This window comes from Schistocerca gregaria, unplaced genomic scaffold (assembly GCF_023897955.1).
Source record: "Schistocerca gregaria isolate iqSchGreg1 unplaced genomic scaffold, iqSchGreg1.2 ptg000310l, whole genome shotgun sequence".
Lineage (NCBI taxonomy): Eukaryota > Metazoa > Arthropoda > Insecta > Orthoptera > Acrididae > Schistocerca > Schistocerca gregaria.
In genome coordinates, this window is record NW_026061790.1 from 377,501 (window position 1) to 382,500 (window position 5,000).

At 55.0% G+C, this 5,000-nt stretch overlaps 3 non-coding genes across 3 annotated transcripts in view; all 3 read right to left on the minus strand.

Annotated features, from left to right (window-relative positions):
• Positions 1–35, minus strand: part of LOC126305422 (large subunit ribosomal RNA) — a 4,222-nt gene extending 4,187 nt beyond the window's left edge. The window contains exon 1 of the ribosomal RNA XR_007553479.1: positions 1–35. This exon is cut by the window's left edge and continues 4,187 nt beyond it. This is a non-coding gene — a ribosomal RNA (large subunit ribosomal RNA).
• Positions 36–223: 188 nt separating this feature from the next.
• On the minus strand, positions 224–378 carry LOC126305279 (5.8S ribosomal RNA). Its single transcript, XR_007553351.1, has one exon. It is a non-coding gene; the product is annotated as a 5.8S ribosomal RNA (ribosomal RNA).
• A 361-nt stretch (positions 379–739) lies between these two features.
• LOC126305356 (small subunit ribosomal RNA) lies at positions 740–2,632 on the minus strand. Its single transcript, XR_007553419.1, has one exon. It is a non-coding gene; the product is annotated as a small subunit ribosomal RNA (ribosomal RNA).
• Between the last annotated feature and the right edge of the window lie 2,368 nt (positions 2,633–5,000).

A 5,000-nucleotide genomic window follows, 5' to 3' on the forward strand; every position in this document is an offset into this window, starting at 1 on the left:
AAATTCAGCGGGTAGTCTCGCCTGCTCTGAGGTCGTTGTACGAGGTGTCGCACGCCACACCGCCAGCCGGCTGTGCACGCTACCGAGAAAGTACCGGTATGCGAACCGCCAGGCGACGGGCGCGCATCGCACGTTTAAGGAGACGCGGCCGGCCACACAGGCGACCACGACACTCCCACGTCTCCGAAGCGGGACAAACGCCGCGCGCTTCAGTATACGTAGCCGACCCTCAGCCAGACGTGGCCCGGGAACGGAATCCATGGACCGCAATGTGCGTTCGAAACGTCGATGTTCATGTGTCCTGCAGTTCACATGTCGACGCGCAATTTGCTGCGTTCTTCATCGACCCATGAGCCGAGTGATCCACCGTCCTGGGTGATCTTTTCCTTTTCAGTCTCCCACTGTCTCTTTCAAGACAGTAGCATTTGCGGGACTGAGGCGTCTGACGGCCCCTGTTCCACTATTTTTTTGTGTCCAACGGCCTCACAGCCGATGGGCGTCGTACGGCTCCACACCGGAGCGGACAGGCACTCGGGCGAACGTCATTCAAAACCGGCGCCAGGCGCCAGGTACCGCAGGCCAGCCGCTCCAGAGCTTCAGCGCTCGTACCACACAACAACAACACTTCCGCTAGTTTTGAGAGGCACGCGTGGTTCCGCACGCGGCGCACGGCCACTGCCGTACAGGTAGCGTGTTGCGCGACACGACACGCACATCGAAAGACATGCAGTCTAGTCGCGGTAGATCCTTCCTCAGGTTCACCTACGGAAACCTTGTTACGACTTTTACTTCCTCTAAATGATCAAGTTTGGTCATCTTTCCGGTAGCATCGGCAACGACAGAGTCGATGCCGCGTACCAGTCCGAAGACCTCACTAAATCATTCAATCGGTAGTAGCGACGGGCGGTGTGTACAAAGGGCAGGGACGTAATCAACGCGAGCTTATGACTCGCGCTTACTGGGAATTCCTCGTTCATGGGGAACAATTGCAAGCCCCAATCCCTAGCACGAAGGAGGTTCAGCGGGTTACCCCGACCTTTCGGCCTAGGAAGACACGCTGATTCCTTCAGTGTAGCGCGCGTGCGGCCCAGAACATCTAAGGGCATCACAGACCTGTTATTGCTCAATCTCGTGCGGCTAGAAGCCGCCTGTCCCTCTAAGAAGAAAAGTAATCGCTGACAGCACGAAGGATGTCACGCGACTAGTTAGCAGGCTAGAGTCTCGTTCGTTATCGGAATTAACCAGACAAATCGCTCCACCAACTAAGAACGGCCATGCACCACCACCCACCGAATCAAGAAAGAGCTATCAATCTGTCAATCCTTCCGGTGTCCGGGCCTGGTGAGGTTTCCCGTGTTGAGTCAAATTAAGCCGCAGGCTCCACTCCTGGTGGTGCCCTTCCGTCAATTCCTTTAAGTTTCAGCTTTGCAACCATACTTCCCCCGGAACCCAAAAGCTTTGGTTTCCCGGAGGCTGCCCGCCGAGTCATCGGAGGAACTGCGGCGGATCGCTGGCTGGCATCGTTTATGGTTAGAACTAGGGCGGTATCTGATCGCCTTCGAACCTCTAACTTTCGTTCTTGATTAATGAAAACATACTTGGCAAATGCTTTCGCTTCTGTTCGTCTTGCGACGATCCAAGAATTTCACCTCTAACGTCGCAATACGAATGCCCCCGCCTGTCCCTATTAATCATTACCTCGGGTTCCGAAAACCAACAAAATAGAACCGAGGTCCTATTCCATTATTCCATGCACACAGTATTCAGGCGGGCTTGCCTGCTTTAAGCACTCTAATTTGTTCAAAGTAAACGTGCCGGCCCACCGAGACACTCAACAAAGAGCACCCTGGTAGGATTTAAACGGGGTCCGCCTCGGGACGCGAAAGCACCCCTTCGGCTCGCCCCACCGGCAGGACGTCCCACGATACATGCCAGTTAAACACCGACGGGCGGTGAACCAACAGCGTGGGACACAAATCCAACTACGAGCTTTTTAACCGCAACAACTTTAATATACGCTATTGGAGCTGGAATTACCGCGGCTGCTGGCACCAGACTTGCCCTCCAATAGATACTCGTTAAAGGATTTAAAGTGTACTCATTCCGATTACGGGGCCTCGGATGAGTCCCGTATCGTTATTTTTCGTCACTACCTCCCCGTGCCGGGAGTGGGTAATTTGCGCGCCTGCTGCCTTCCTTGGATGTGGTAGCCGTTTCTCAGGCTCCCTCTCCGGAATCGAACCCTGATTCCCCGTTACCCGTTACAACCATGGTAGGCGCAGAACCTACCATCGACAGTTGATAAGGCAGACATTTGAAAGATGCGTCGCCGGTACGAGGACCGTGCGATCAGCCCAAAGTTATTCAGAGTCACCAAGGCAAACGGACCAGACAAGCCAATCCGATTGGTTTTGATCTAATAAAAGCGTCCCTTCCATCTCTGGTCGGGACTCTGTTTGCATGTATTAGCTCTAGAATTACCACAGTTATCCAAGTAACGTGGGTACGATCTAAGGAACCATAACTGATTTAATGAGCCATTCGCGGTTTCACCTTAATGCGGCTTGTACTGAGACATGCATGGCTTAATCTTTGAGACAAGCATATGACTACTGGCAGGATCAACCAGGGAGCTGCGTCAACTAGAGCTGAGCAGCCGGCCGCCCGGGAGTGTGTCCCGGGGGCCCGCGCGAACACGCAAGCGTCCGCTCAATTATTCTGCAAACAGGAGGAGGCCGAGCTCCCCTGCACGATACACCTCGAAACCCTCTCAGGTCCCGGCGGCGCGCAGCGCCGTCCTAGGTACTTGGTCGGTTTCGAGAGAGGCGCAATCGCCCGGAGTTAGGCGAGTAGACGGTTTTAGTGCGAACACCCTTGCTCCCAACTGAGCTTGCCGCTGCCGACAGAGGCCCGGGAGCGTGCTGTCGTGGCATTGCCGGCGGGAGACAACACGCGCCACCTATGGTGACCGGCAGCTCCAACGCCAGCGCCACACAAGGGCAAAGCCCCACTTGGGTGCAGAAGCGAACTCTCCCAGCACAGCGCACGCGCCAACACGTCCGCACAACTGCGATACAAACCACCTGCGAGAACCGCTGGGGCGACCGAGCAGCAGACGGCGTCGCGGCGCCGAGTGCCAGGCGGCGGCGCATCCTCAACGCACACAGTCCTCAATCAGACCAGCACACTGCAGATGTCCACCGCGCTTCGCACCGGGCTCGGCTGAACCAACTTTGGCCGCCAGGCGCCGCGTGCAGGGTGCGCCGCAGCGTAGCTGCACCGCCTGCCGGGCCCGTCGGCTGGCGCTCCTGCCACTCGGCGCCCCCCACCAGCCGCCTGTTGCGCGTGCGCCCACGCAGCGCGCGGCCAACACGCCGGGCGGCCCCCCTTCACCGGCCGGGAACAGTCCCACCAAGCCACCGCCGCGTATCGCTTCATACCCACATGGACCTAGTCACGTGTGTGGATGTGGCGGGTACCGCTGAAACAACCGGTTAATAGCTGTACCGATCGTCGCCATCACAGATTCACCTCCAGCGTGAACAACCGCTCAACAACGGATTTCCAGTTCATTTGCGTATCTTGGGCAGTAAACGTAGATGTCCACCTACATTTGCGAATTCAACAATTCTTGCATGCCAGGATGTCATGTGTCACGACACGCTACATCAGACCACATACACACTGCGACATGTGCAGAAGAGAACACGTGGAAGGTGGCCCGCGCACGTATGCGATGTCCCTTCCGCGATCCACTGTCAACCGGCATCTGCGGCATGTCCCAGATATGGAACGCGGTCCACCAGGGTAGCACTTTGTGTGAGGCAATACGACAAAGTCGGAATACACGCGTCACTACATCAGACGGCTCACGCTGACCTGACCTGACCTGACCTGACCTGACCTGACTCACCGCACCACCACCCCCAGCGACCCAGGGTGACATACAATGCGTTCGTACGTTCCTCCCACACGCCTCTACGGCGTACCACAGTGCAACCTAGCTGTTATTGGGAGACGAGACAAGTAGCATCGAGCACAACATATGGAAATTGAGATTCGACACCGTTGGGCACAGCCAGCGTACGGTCACACGTATCACACTACTTCACTCTGTACGTAACGACCGATGATCGGTACAGCGTGTGGGTTACGCGTACGACATCAGCGGACAATGGACACAGACCATACCACGACGTACACTGAGGGCGTCGACATCTGAATGCAACTGAACAGCTGCGAGGCTCATTTAACACTCAAACGCCAGACCGACCAGCTTGAGAGGACAGAGACACAAAGAGGGGGACAGAGGGGGGGGGGGCGGCGATATAGTCCTATTGCAGTACAATTGACAGTGGATAGCGGGAATATGTGGAAAGTAAGCAACACTCGCAAGACATCTACATGAGGATAACAACGACACCAGAGATTCCGAGCAGTGAACTATGTTAGGCAAAGGGACAACGTGGGTTAGGTTAAGGGACAACGTGGGTTAGGTTAAGGGACAACGTGGGTTAGGTTAAGGGACAACGTGGGTTAGGTTAAGGGACAACGTGGGTTAGGTTAAGGGACAACGTGGGTTAGGTTAAGGGACAACGTGGGTTAGGTTAAGGGACAACGTGGGTTAGGTTAAGGGACAACGTGGGTTAGGTTAAGGGACAACGTGGGTTAGGTTAAGGGACAACGTGGGTTAGGTTAAGGGACAACGTGGGTTAGGTTAAGGGACAACGTGGGTTAGGTTAAGGGACAACGTGGGTTAGGTTAAGGGACAACGTGGGTTAGGTTAAGGGACAAATTGAGTTAGGTTAAGGGACAACGTGGGTTAGGTTAAGGGACAAATTGAGTTAGGTTAAGGGACAAATTGAGTTAGGTTAAGGGACAAATTGAGTTAGGTTAAGGGACAACGTGGGTTAGGTTAAGGGACAAATTGAGTTAGGTTAAGGGACAAATTGAGTTAGGTTAAGGGACAAATTGAGTTAGGTTAAGGGACAACTTGAGTT